Genomic DNA, 14593 nt, shown 5'->3' with positions numbered 1-14593 from the left:
GTGTGTGTGTGTGTGTGTGTGTGTGTGTGTGTGTGTGAGAGAGAGAGAGAGAGAGAGAGAGAGAGAGAGAGAGAGAGAGGGGGGGGGGGGAGGCGGGAGGCAGGCCAGAATAACGAAGGGGAGGGGAGAGGGAAAGAAAGAAGTTCTAACTCGGCTGGGTCCACACACGGCCTGTGCGCCTCTCCAGCTCAGATACCTCCTCAGCCCTCCCAGCCACTCTTTTTTTGGCATGACGTCTCCCGCTCTCCTGTTGTCTCTATCTGCCCATGATAAGTCTTTTCTAGGTGCCAACTCACTGCCCTGATCCTGAAAGCAGTGGAAACACGAAAACCGGAATGCATCTCCGCAAGCGCCCGGGCGCCGCAGCGGAGTAGGCGCGCCCGGCCGGCGAGTGGACCAACTCCCAGCACCGGGTTTGCGCTTTTGCCCGGCTCCGTTCTTCCCGGAGTGCTGCCGGGTGCGAGAGTCGACGGGCCCGCCGCGCAACTCTCCACCGGGATCCCGGCCGGGGGAGGCGGGGGCGGGGCGGGTGCGCCCGGGTTCGAAACCCTCGGTCCGCGGCGGCGGAGGCCGGCTTTGGTGAGCTGGGGGGCGTGAGGCCGAGGGTCTCTGAAGGACGGCTAGTCCTGGAGGGACTCACGTCTGGCCGCGGAGCTGGGAGGCGGCCGCCGTGGAGAGTCACACGGCTTAGCGCTAAGGCCACCCACTCTCGAGTTGTCTGCCTGGGGAACTCGCTCCTTCTTGTGGGCAGCGGAGGCAAGTATCCCGAGCCACGTTACAGTGCGTTAAGCTGCTCCCGGACACAGGCGAAGCCTGTTTGCCTTTGGTTGCTAGGGGCTGCCCCGGGGGTCGTGGAGAAGTCTCTTGCCCCAGACCTGGCGTCCGAGGTGCAGGCTGGGAGAGCAGCCCCACCCCCACCCTGACCGTTCCAGGTGCCGTGGATCCCCGCTGCCCTGCGCGCTCGCACATCCACGAAGTGGGAACCGATCCCTGCTCTTCCAGGCAGTGGCGGTGCCCAGGTGGGGGTAGGGCACGGATAGGGTGTGTGAAAATGGCCGGCTCAGGCGCTCTCCCAGAGCCGGAGTTCTGTCCACACTCGGAAGAAATGACATTTGTCTTTTCCCCAAACAGGCCAACTTATTTAGCACCCGCCACTCTGAACAATTAATAGCCATTCCTCACTGAGTTTTTTCTTGTTTCTTTTTGTCTTCCCACCACTCCTGTCGCCCGAGCCTGGGAACCGCGCTGTTTAGACTTTGTCCGGGTCTCACGCAGGATGCTTCGACGCTGGTTGGAACACAGTTGGACCGACAATGTTTGGACTGGCGTCGTTGTGACAAGGTCATCAGTCATTCTTGGATAGATTGATGGTATCCAAGTTTAAGCCAAACACCACGAGGGAAAACCCACGTGCTGGGGACCCTGAGGCTAACCCAGTCTGAGCGCGGGCTTTGAACAACCTCATCGGGAGGAGACGAGGTTCCAGGCCCGTTTAAATTAATTTGCTGCAAGACCTGCGGAAGGGGAGCTGTCGGGCCTCGGGAGAAGGGGCGAGCCCTCTGGCTCACACTCTCCCGGTTCACTGTTGAGAAACGAGGAGGCTCCTCTGTTCTCTGGGAGAGACTGGGAGCCCTGGGAAGGGAGCCCTGACGCTGTGGCAGCGGCCACGCCGCCTCCTTGTTTGGGGCCAAGCCGGCTCCGCACAACTGTTTGGTCCCCAGGGCTGGCCGTCTGGGAGAACTCCTCCCCGTACCGCCTCCCAAACCCACTTGGAAAATCTCAAGATTTTGAGATGCTACTTAGTTGCAACAGCTGCCTCCGAGGCCTCCTACCGCCCGTCCCCCTGGGAAGCCGGGGTTTTTTCCCTTCCTAACAAGATTAGCTGATCCTTAGTGAGAGCTTCGGTTTGGCCAGGCGCGTGTAGGCGCTTCAAGTGCGTTCGGCCAGCAACCGCGCGGAGAAAGCATTATCATTAACCCCATATTGCAGATGGGGATACTGAGGCTCAGAAAGCAGGTTGCCTAAGGTCCCACCATTAATGAGTGATGGAAACTGCGTCAGTGCGGCGCCACCCAATTCAAACCTCTGCTCTCACCTTCCAGACCGACGCCAGAAGGGTGTAGAGGCATCTCCAGGGAGGCTTGGCTTCCCTTGCTGTGAGGGCCATGGAGAGAGAGATGCCGGGCTGGAGCGGAGCCTCTGCCTCTTACTTTGCCAGAGTGTGGAGTCCGGACTCAGCAGATTCGCCCCCTACCCCCTGCGGCCCTGGGAGTGGTTTCAGGGCGAAGGGACCCTAGATCCCAGAGGCCTTGGGGACCTTGCGCGAAGGAGGTGATTGTAAGTTAGAACGAGGCTCAGAGGGCCCGGGAATCCAGGAGCGCACGCAAAGGTCTGGAGGGGAGTGTGGCGGGAATCCAGCGCCTCCCCAGCGGGCCCACGACGCGGGGCGGGGTCCTGCTCGCACCCAGAGGCCCGAAGGGCTGGGACAGAGGTCGGCGCGGTCCCGCCACCCGCGGGCGCCAAGCTGTGAAGTCGGAACCGCTGGTGGCACTGGGGGGGGGGGGGGGCGCTAAGTGCTGCGGGGGCCACCGCCCCACCCCACCCCCAAGCCCCCACCGACCCGGCTGATCCCCACCCGCTGGCTCGCCGCCACCCTGGCACATCTCCTCTTGTGGGGGGGGCGGTTAGAAAGTGAGGCCACCAGTCGCCAGAAGGTGCACCCCTCAAATCCGCCCCCCTTCTCTTCATTGTTCAGAAGGAGACCGCGGAAACAAATCACTTGGACCACTTAGGAAGCGATCAAACCTTTATAAAAATCCATCGCTCCCAAATCGATGGGTGAATATTTGCTGGGAATTTGTTCCAGAGGAATAAATAAGGAGCGTGAGTGTATTAAATGCAAACGGGGGGACACGGTGGTGTTTTTCTTCATTGATTAATGACCTCTAAAATAAAACAAGTGGGAAGAGGAGCCGGGATCGATAAATTAACTACCCAAATTCATCATTTTCTCCAGCAATTTTTTTTTCTTCCTGAAAATTATTCTTGGGAAGCCCATTGTACCCTTGGCTGGGAGGGGAGGAAGGGAGGTGGAGGGGAGAGGCGAGAGGGAGTGGCAGGAAGGGGCAGGAAAGCCAGAAGAGGATTCGGTTTGGGAGACCCTCTATCTGATTTCGTTTGACACACAATTTTAAAGTTTGCCTCTCATATTAGTTATTTTTTTTCCTGATGGGGGAGGGGAACAAATGGTTGGTTGCCTTTGACAGGACTCCAATAAAGGATTCAGCAGCTCTCTGCCCTCGGTGCTCCCGCTTCTAGGTTTAAGGTCATGGATGGCTGAGTTAATAATTCATTAATATAGACATTTATTCACAAGGTTTCTCAGTGACCCGCTCTCCCGCCTCCTCCCAGAGATTTATTTTCCTGGAAAATGGAAGGGAGGGGGAACTATCGGGCTGCAGGTGAAAGGAAGGAGGAGGAAAAGGGAAATGGAGAGAGAACTGGACACAGCTAGGAATCTTTGTTCAGCCAGATTCATGGACAGGTTCCTCTAGCCTGCTGACAAAAACTTGGTAGGAAATGTGGCATCCAAACAGCCCAGGGACTGTGGCCTCCACCATTCCTTTGCCTATGTCTACATCCGGTCACTCACCCTTATTTAGAAAGGCCCATTCCTCCCCGCTTTAAGATTTGAAAGAACCTTCTATCCGAAAGCCCAGGAATGCAGGCAGGGGGGAAATCTCTGGATAGTGGTGACCCTCTCTCCCCCCCATCCCTGGAAGTTCCCAGAGGAGGAACTTTGCAGCTCATCCAGTGGATGCTCCCTTCCAAAGGGCACAGACAGCTTCTGGTGGGCACTACTCCTTCAGAAATGGGGGGTTCTGAAATGGGGCATTCAAACAGAACCACCCCACCAAGTCCAGATCTGCATGAAGTTTACGGTAAAGGAGTTGTGAGATGCCAATAAGTGCTACAGAGAGCAGTAAAGGGTGTTAATGTTTGAAATAGGGCTTCCAGGGAAGGCTTCTCTTCCAAGGTGAAATGTGAATAGATGCTGAAAGCAAGGGGATGAACCTTTGGTGCCTTGAGTGGGGGCCCCAGGGCTAAGTTAGTAAAGGGGGCCTCCTCTGATGAACCCTGAGGCCCTGGGAAGGATTCTGCCTTGTCAGCTGCTCGCCACACTTGACTCCCTCTGCTTCTATTCTGTTCCCACCTGGTCCCCAAGATGCCATGAGCTCCTCAGTGGCCTTTCAAATACATCTGCTCGTGGTTTACATCAGCACAAGTCCCCTGGCTGCTGGCCACTTAGAGCCTTACTCAGTGGCCTGCCCCAAACCCCCAGGGACTCAGTGTCTTCAAGGTCAAACAAAAGGATAGGGCTCACATGACCTTCTAAGGATTCTCAGGAGCTACCCAATGCCGATCTCTCTCTCTCTTACCTATTTTACATCCCACCTCTGTGAGCCTAAGATGTATGGTGTGGAAAATGTACAGAGAAACTGAAAACAAGGAATCAGACACCCCTTATCTAAACCACTGCTATCTGCCCACGGACCCCTTTGCACCTTCATGGGTTTGTCCTGACTCGGTGATAGCAAACAGTGTGTTGGAAAGAATGGGTGTGAGAGGGAAGACACAGGGCTGGAGTTGGGGGCAGGAGGGGAATGGAAGGTACTGTAAAGCTCCCCACAAAGAAGTCAGCTCTCTCCTCCAATGCCGCAGCATGAGGCTCTCTGTTCAGACCCATCGCCTCCTCTGCCTACCTGTCACAACTGCATTGGGAAGGCAAGTGCCTCACTTTGCCAGGTCAGAGATGGCCTCTGGGGCCAGGAGCCCAAGCTTGGCCTATTTCTGACCGCCTCTTTCATCCTCTGCCAAAATCACTGCAGACAGCACCTGTTCGCGTCACTCGAAATGCAGCTGGATCCTCAAGTGCCTTTCACCGGGGTTTCCCAGCAGCTGTCACTCAAACAATGTCTCTCAGCCACCAGAGGCCTGCCGGATTTGGATTTGACCTGCTGACTTCGAGGTGAAACGCTCTCTAGTCCATTACCAATCCCCCAGGCCAGTTCATTCTCCCAGGAAAGCCTTTAAAGATATCCTTTCGGCTTGTGGGAAAGTCAGCTATTATTATTTGCAAAGGCCTCGTAAATTTAAAACTTATCGGGCAAGTTCGGTCCCATAAAAATTTCCTGAATAGCCATGGAGTGAAAACCAGCCGCTCTTTCAAGTCTTCACAAGTAAAAGAGAAATAATTAGACACGGAGAACTGTCCCTTCAGAAACTCATGCATCTCCTTTACTGTCTCCTTCTCAATCTACATCTCCCTCATTTCCCCCAATTTGCTCTTCCATTTTCCCCAGAGCCTGTTAAGAATAGACAAAACCACTTGAAGCTAGCTACAAATTAATAGCTATACCGACTACCTAATGGACACCTACTGTGTGCAAGAGACTACTAGCAGGGATCTTTGGGACAGTCTCCTCTGGTGTTCTTCTAGCAAATGCTACCTGGTTCTAACACAGTCTGCTTTTGGTCACCAGAGCGTTGCCTCGAACGGTTGAAGCCCACAGGCCTTAAGTTCTAATCGGGACAAGGCAAGCATATTGCAGCGCATCTGTTTGAAATTAGGAACGCAGACTTTGGTTGATTCGCGTTCTGAGGGTCGGTGCTTCCTGAGTGCCTGGTGGGTTCCCCTGAGTGCCTGGTCTCTGAGCCAGGACAGCTTCCAGTGAAAGCTGTTAATGAGGGGGCCCTGAAGATTTTGTCCCAAGGCAGCCTGAGGAAATCCGACCCACAGTCCTGCAGGGGCTCTTATACCTGTCTGTCTGTCTATCTACCTATACCTGTGGGGGGCTGTGGGAGGCCTGTCTGCCCCCTCACACATGCTCTTCTGGCTGGACTGGTGTTCTTGCCCTCCTTTGAGTTAGAGAATCAAAGGATGCACTAAAGTGTGCTTTTATTGTATTATTTCTGTCAAGTCTATGTTTTCTAAGAGCCTTCCAGAAAATAAATAGGTATATAAAGAGAGATGATAGATAGATGATAGATAGATAGATAGATAGATAGATAGATAGATAGATAAAACTTCCTCTCAGTTTCCTTTGTGGAACCAGAAAAACGTGTCTTTAGATCAGGATAAAAACCCTGCACAGGGTGCTGGGGGAAGCCAAGAGAGTATAGGGATGCCTGGGTGGCTCCGTCAGTTAAGTATCCGACTTTGACTCAGGTCGTGATCTCGCAGTTTGTGGGTGTGAGCCCCACACCAGGCTCTGTGCTGGCGGCTTAAAGCCTGGAGCCTGCTTCAGATTCTGTGTCCCTCCCTCTCTCTGTCCCTCCCTTGTTTGTGCTCTCTCTCTCTCAAAAGTAAATAAATATTTTTAAACATCTTTAAAAAAAGAGTATAAATCTGCAGTGCCCCTGCCTTCAATGATCTGGGGAAATCTTTTGGAGTCGCCATTTTCTGTCTCTGATCCCTGGGACCGGGGACCAGTGGGTAACATAAGAGTTCAGGAGAGGAAGCCATCATTACCTGAGGCCAGGAGATGATCAAGCAAAGTTTCACAGATGAGAAGGGCTGTAAGTATTGTCTGCATTCTGGCCAGGAGAGGGGAGGAGAGGAAAAGCATTAGAGGCCAGGAGAACTGCTGAGCAGAGACCCCCAGGGAAAGGACCCACCACAAATAAACTGGGAGGCTCTGCTGACTTTCCTTCATCCATTCATGAGAGTTAACAACAGTCGGCTGGCTGCCCTCCCTCAGGGCACAGATTCAGAGCACAGGCTCCTGGGGGGCGGGGGCCTGCAGGCATAGTCCACAGATTCAGGAACATGTTTTCTACAAGAATCTCTTGACCTAATACGCTCAGGTTTAAGTCAGACAATCAGCTCGCAAGTAAGATAAGTGAACAACTGGTGAGAGCTCCCGTATAAAGCCATCGGACAGCAGAAAGTGCCCTGGACTTTGCTCAGCAACCCCATTTCCCAGGTTCTGGATGCTATAGTCCATGGCTCTCCAATCCACTATTTCAAACTGTAAAGAACTATGTTTTTAAAAAAGTTATTATATATATGTATATATATAAAACTTGGGGCACCTGGGTGGCTCAGTCAGTTATGCATCTGACTCTTGGTTTTGACTCAGGTCATGATCTCACTGTTTCGTGAGTTTGAGCCCAGTGTGGACAATGCGGAGCCTGCTTGGGACTCTCTGTCCCCCTCTCTCTCTGCCTCGTCCCCACCTGCACTGTCTCTGTCTCAAAATAAATAAACTTTAGAAAATACATATATGTAACTTAATATAATATATATTATGATTAATATAACATTAAATAATATAAAATATTATATACCAATATATTATACAATATCTTATATATTATTATATTATTTTATATTACTTCTAATTAATATATATATATTAGGCTTGAGATAAGTTTAAAAGATCCTTATTTTTAAAAATTGTTTATGTCTTTATTTCATTTTTGAGAGAGAGAGGCAGAGAGCAAGTGGGGTAGAGAGAGAGGGAGACACAGAATCTGAAGCAGGCTCCAGGCTCTGAGCTGTCAGCACAGAGCTTGATGCGGGGCTCAAACCCATAGACTGTGAGATCATCACCTGAGCTGAAGTCGGATGCTCAACTGACTGAGCCACCCAGGTGCCCCTAAAAGATCCTTCTGAAGTAAAAACGATGTGGGAAATGTTTTAAATTATGTATGTATTTATTTAGAGAGCTAGGGAGGGGCAGACAGAGAGGGAGAGAGAATATCCCAAGCAGGCTCCATGCTGTCAGCACAGAGCCTGATGTGGGGCTCGAACCCATGAACCATGAGATCATGACCTGAGCTGAAATCAAGAATCAGACATCTAATGGACTGGGTCACCCAGGCACCCTGAAAATGTTTTAGAATATGCATATACATTTCCCAAGGATCCTTACAGACTAATTATGGTTAATCCCTCTGCAAAAGAAAACAAAGAAAGATATTACACAAATAGGACAGGATTCTTGAGACTCAAAGAAAAATAATCATTTTTTCATTGGCAAGACTGCCAGATTCTTAAATGAAGCTTTTAAAAGGCTATGCATGAACATGGAATACACTCTTAGTCCATCTTTATAATACAGTAATTGACAAGTGACACTGGGACATTGATTGAAAAATTAACATTTTGAAAATTCAGTAATTAACAAGATGACTTTTAAACATATTGTTAAATATGACCACGTTTCAGGCATTTCCTTCTTGTCTGTCTACCCTGGCAAGTGTGTTTCAATTGAAACATATGTTTGGGGGGACAAGTATTTTGTTTGGCAGCAACCTAATAGTTTACGTATAGATTTCAACATCAAATGTCTGCTCCATAAGCAAACGTTTTTCAAACAGAAGCATTTCTCACAATTGTTTCCTCAAACAAATGTTTATTTTGGACCCGGCAGAGAAGGTCAAGCATTCCAGTAAATCTCTTCAATACGTTCATCACTATTATTTTGCCTCTTTCAAGATCTTCTGTTGGTCACATCCTCTAACAGATTTTCAAGTGGTCGCTGTGCACGGCTAGCCTCCACAATGCTTTGTAAGGCAAGTGCAAGCATTTTCAAGACGATTCTTTTCTTGGCTGAAAGGGAATGGAAGGAAGTACAGACACTTTTAGCAATGTTTCCTCTGTGCTGGTGCCATTCTACTTGTGATTTGATTATGGGCACTACTGGTCTTCTGGCTTCCAGATATAGAGTTGTGACATGGGTCCGTCTGCTCCCTTCTCCTGGATAAAAAGGAGAGGATGAACCTCACGTGACTCTCTGCGTGACTGTGTGTTGTGTGTGTGAAGATGGAGGACCACTGGGATTTGAAGAATCTGTGATGATATAGTCTAGCTATATATTTCTTTTTATTTTTGTATTGATTCATTCATTTATTGAGAGAGAGAGAGCACATGAACAGGGGAGAGGGGCAGAGGGAGAGAGTAAAAGAATCTTAAGCAGGTTCCCCATTCAGCACAGAGCCTGACACGGGGCTCGATTCCATGATCTTGGGATCAAGCCTTGAGGTGAAATTAAGAGTCAGAAGCTCAATCGACTGAGCCACTTGGGTGCCCCTATGGCTATATATTTCTGAAGTCTCTTTCACGTGCAGATAACAGAAATTAAATTTAACCAGTAATAGCTTTTTTTTTTTTTTTTTAAAGATTTGACTTACTTTTAAGTGGCTGAGTATTAAGCTTATGACTGAGCCCTGCATTGGGCTCTATGCTGACAGCTCAGAGCCTGGAGCCCGGTTCAGACTCTGTGTCTCCCTCTCTCTCTGCCCCTCTCCCTCTTATACTCTGTCTCTCTCTCAAAAATAAATAAACAATAAAAAAAATAAATAAGTTAAATAAATAAAAACAAAAAAGGATTTAGTGCACTACCTGTATGACAAATTTGCACTGTCCTTTCTAAATCCAGGGGCATCTGGGTGGCTAAGTCTATTAAGTGTCCAACTCTTGATTTCATCTTAGGTCATGATCCTACCATTTGTGGGATCAAGCTCTGTGCTGGGCTCTGGGCTGACAATGCAAAGCCTGTGTGAGATTCTCTCTCTCCCTCTCTCTCTGCCCCTCCCCTGCACTTGCGCGCTCTTGCCCTCTCTCTCTCTCTCTCTCTCTCCTTCAAAATAAATAAATAAACTTTAAAAAAACCAGATTTGATGGCTACATATAAAAAGCCTGGTTGGGACGCCTGGGTGGTTCAGTCGGTTGAGTTCCCACCTCCTGATTAGATTTAAGTAATGACCTTACAGTTGTGAGATTGAGGGCCACATGGATGGCTCCATCCTGATAGTGGAGGCTGCTTGGGATTCTTTCTCTGTCTGTCTGTCTGTCTGTCTCTCTCTACCTCTCTCTCTCCCCCTCCCTCTTTCTCGAAATAAATAAATAAACTTTACCAAAAGAAGTCTGGTTATGGGGTTTCAGGTCTAGATGGATTCAGGGGTTCAAACAACATCCTGAGGTCTCAGTCTTTCTCTTCATCTCTTGGCTCTGGCTTCCTCTGTTGTGACTTTAATTTCACATAAAACCTGCCATGCGGTTGCCCCCAGCATCTCCAAGCTCACCTCATTCAATCTTCCAGATAGCAATTGGGGGAAAATTTCCCTCCTTCCAACTGCTCCAACAACAGTTCTGGTGTTACGTCTTAACATGCGCCGATTTGAGTGACCAGCTGTCCCTGAACTTATGGTCATCGGAGCCAAGAAAATGGAGTGTACTGACTGTCCAAGCATGGACAGTCGCCCTAACCAAATCCAGAGACTGAGACGGGGACAGGAATAGTTTTCCAAAGAAAACCGGGTGCTATTACTAGAAGATTTAGGAATGAATGAATGCTGAGCAAGTAAAAGTAGGTGGCCCCTCCCCTAGAAAAGCTTTGCCTACTAATAGCTACAGGTCAGTTTTTATCTGGAATATTGCCATTGACAAGCCCATGGTTGTGGTATTCCTCGGATAAGAGATAGTTGTACTTGGCCTTCCATCCTGAAACCACCATAAATGTCTCCTAGGAGCAGAGCAGTAACGAACAAGTCTGGTCTGAGAGCAAGTCATCCAGATGACCCACACCCGTAGTTGACCAACCCAATTCCCATGTGCAACCCTTTTTTTCCCTATTTACTCTCTAGGGTTGAGAGTGAATATAAGCAGAAATCCTGGGGTGAAACTTCTAATAATTATTGAAAAAAAATTTTAATGTTTATTTTTAAGAGAGAGAGACAAAGTGTGAGTGGGGGGAGGGCAGAGAGAGAGGGAGACACAGAATGAGAAGCAGGCTTCAGGCTGTAAGCTGTCAGCACAGAACCTGACACAGAGCTCGAACCTCTGAGCTGTGAACTCATGACCTGACCCGAAGCTGGACACTCACGCACCTCTCTAAGAATGCTTTTAAGAAGGGAGAGCTTCAGGGGCACCCGAATAGCTCAGCTGGTTAATCGTCTGACTTCGGCTCAGGTCATGATCTCACAGTTCATATCTCACAGTTCATGGGTTCGAGCCCCGTGTTGGGCTCTGTTGCTGACAGCTCAGAGTGTGCAGCTTGCTTACAATTCTTTGTCTCCCTCTCTCACTTCCCCTTCTCCCATGTCTCTTGCTTGGAAAAAAAAAAAAAAAGAAACATTAAAAAAAAGAGAGAGAGCTTCAGCCACCACATTTTTTAGACTTCTGACTCTTTTGCTCTTCCCCATTTCCTCCATCCTTGAGCACAAACAAAATGAGTGGAGGGACAGGCGTAGCACTGTTGAGGAAGAAAGCCACAGCAAACCAGGCAAGAGCCAGAATGCGGGAGGAGCCCAGGCCCCGTGCGCAATCGCTGAGCTACAATCCGAGCTTCAGACTGTCTGTCCCTGGCCTTCCTGTTAAACAAGACAAATAAGCCCTCTGCTTGCAGCCAAGTGCAGTCTTACATAATACACAAACATCCAAGTCAAGTGTGTAAGTCACAGTGTGGTTTACAGAAGGGTTTATTAACTACTCATACCTGAGGATTCTCAATTTTTGTTAATTATTCTTGCTATGTAGATGCTGAGGCCACGGTTTTCATGCTTTAGCAAGACATGCACTGTCCACGTAGGCAGTATAGCTGGACAGTATAGTTAGAGGCATTTGAATTCCAATCTAGCTCCAACACTGAAATTGGTAGTTGCGTGACCTTTGATAGGTTATTTAAACATTTTTGTACCTCAAGGACCTCATCTGTAATTTCCTAGTATCATGAGCATTCAATACCTTTGTCAACGAAAAATACTTAGAACACCGAAAGCACTCTCTCTCATTGCTTTTTATTTATTTATTTATTTATTTATTTTAATTTTTTTAATGCTTTTTATTTATTTTTGAGAGACAGAGAGAGACAGCTGGAGCAGGGGAGGGTCAGAGAGAGAGGGAGATACAGAATCTGAAACAGGCTCCAGGCTCTGAGCTAGCTGTCAGCACAGAGCCCGACGCGGGGCTCGAACCCACGAACCGTGAGATCTGACCTGAGCTGAAGCGGGATGCTTAACCGACTGAGCCACCCAGGCGCCCCTCTCATTGCTTTTTAAAAAATTATTTAAAATTTTATGGCTTCTGTGTTTTGGTATCCTAGGGGTAACTCCAGTTAATGTATATGGTTCAGGGGCCGCTGTGGGACTCAGTTGGTTGAGCATCTGACTTTGGCTCAAGTTATGATCTCACAGTTGATGAGTTTAAGCCCCACGTTGGGTTCACTGCTGTCAACACAGGCTCACCTTCAGATCCTCTGTTCCTCTTTCTCTTTCTGCCCCTCCCCTGCTCATGCTTTCTCTCAAAATGAAATGTTAAAATAATAATGAATTAATGAAAAAAACCATATTGCTCAGCAATGAGCACATGGTGTAGAGACTCTACAGTTAATTATTTAGGAGTCGCAACCCTATCTGTACATATGTATGTATGGTCAAGACGGTCTGTGCCAACTCTAAGTTCCTCTTGACCAGAGACCTCATCCTTTCACTTGCAACTTGACTCTGGTCGCTTCTGAGATATTTATTCCAATGTCTGGGCTGATCTCTTAAATGCACATTTACTTGCCTTGGCTGAATATATTTTCTCATTGACTGTAAGAAAAGGCCAGATATGAAATCAATAAATATGATTGAGAACACATATATTTCACACAAAAAGCAATGCCTCGGGAGAAATAGATGCTATTGTAGAGTTCATAACAAGTAGGCTAAGTCGTAGGTCACTGTGTTGATCATGAGGACACTCATCTTGGAGGGAATTGGCTACCTTACCACTTCCTCACCCCCAACTCAAGTACATGCTGTTTGCCAGGAAAAGGACTGGGTTTTAGGACAAAGGGAAATACTTTTAGCTAAAATTTATTGAGCATAGATTATACACCTAGTAATGGGTTAAATGCTTTTCATGTAGTTCATGTAATATTCATTTTTATATCAGTTATCTTTTAAGAGAAACATTAGGTTATTTTATTTACAGTTTTACCACCCAAGAGTGCATGCCTAAATCTCATGGTTCATGAGATCAAGCCCTGGGTTGGGCTCCATTATGAGAGCATGGAGCCTGCTTGGGATTCTCTCTCTCCCTCTCTGCCCTTCCCTTGCTCCTGTGCTCACTCTCTCTCTCTTTCTCTCTCTCTCTCTCAAAATAAGTAAGCATTTTAAAAAGGAGCGGTATCTCTAAATAATCCTGTTTTTGAATTTCATGAATAGAATCAATACCAAAGGCTTTCTTTAGCATCTTGCCTCTTTTGCTCAAAGCTATAAAGTTAAGCTTTAGTCACACTGTTGTACATATCATAAAAATATACACCATAATTTATATATTTTAGATTGATGGACATGTGAGTGGTTTTCATTATCTGACGATTATGAAACATGCTGCCATGGATGGTGATGAACCTGTATCTTGTTACATGTCCCCATGAGGTTCTGAATGGCATATCCCGTGAGTGGAATGGCTGGAGCATGAAGTCTGTATATCTTAAACTTTGTTAGAAAGTACCAAACTGTATTCTCAAACAGTTACATAATTTGTACTCCCACACGCAGAGGAAGAGCATTCTTGCTGTCCCATACTTTGCTAACCCTTGAAGTTGGGAGCTTTTATGACTTTGGCAAATTTTGACCTTTTGATATTAACTTGCATTTCCTTGGTTACTAATGAGTTGAGCAACCACTGTGTATGCTCACTGGCTATTTGGAGTTTCTCTTTTGAGTGGTGCCTACTAAGGGCTTCTGCCAGACTTTTCTCTGGGGTTATCTGATTTTTAGATCTTGATGTGCAAGCCTTTTTCTCCCCTCTCATACAGTCTGCTTATGAGTCGTTTGTTTACTGTATGCATTGCAGATACCTTCTCTTTCCCCTTCTGTGACTTACTGTTTCACTTTCTTGATGGGGCCTTATTTTCCAAAATTCTAATCATATTTGTATGATCTATGCTTACTGCTTCATTAAGAAATCTTTCCCTATCCTGAGGTCACAAATACATTCCTCTATACATTTCTTTTTTAAAATGTTATTGGGGGCGCCTGGGTGGCCCAGTCAGTTAAACATCTGACTTCGACTCAGGTCATGATCTCACAGATCCTGAGTTTTAGCCCCACATTGGGCTCTGTGCTCACAGCTTGGAGCCTGGAGCCTGCTTCAGAGTCTGTGTCACCCTGTCTCTCTGCTGCTCCCCTGCTCACGCTCTCTGTCTTTCAAAAATAAATGTTAAAAAAATTTTTTAAAGAAAAAAAGAAATAGAAGTTAAAGATTTTTCTGTACCTATAAAGAGCTTTTCAATTTTTAAAACAATATTATTTCTCTACTGATGGTCATTTAGACTTTGTTCCAAATCTTTGTTATTACACATAATGGAACAATTTTGCATACATTCCTTTGCATATTCTGATGAATACTTAATGTTGCAGGCTCACTTAGGCTTTTGAGGACCATTTGTTAACATTTCAGGAATTTTGAGCTCTGGTTGATGGAAGGAGAATAGTTTGAAATTAACCACAGTAGAAGTATTTATATGCCATTAAAACTGGCAATATCCAAATTATGGAAGGAGCCCAAATGTCCATCAGCTGATGAATGGAT

This window comes from Suricata suricatta, chromosome 6 (genome assembly GCF_006229205.1).
Source record: "Suricata suricatta isolate VVHF042 chromosome 6, meerkat_22Aug2017_6uvM2_HiC, whole genome shotgun sequence".
Classification (NCBI taxonomy): Eukaryota; Metazoa; Chordata; class Mammalia; order Carnivora; family Herpestidae; genus Suricata; species Suricata suricatta.
This window is presented reverse-complemented; position numbering follows the sequence as displayed.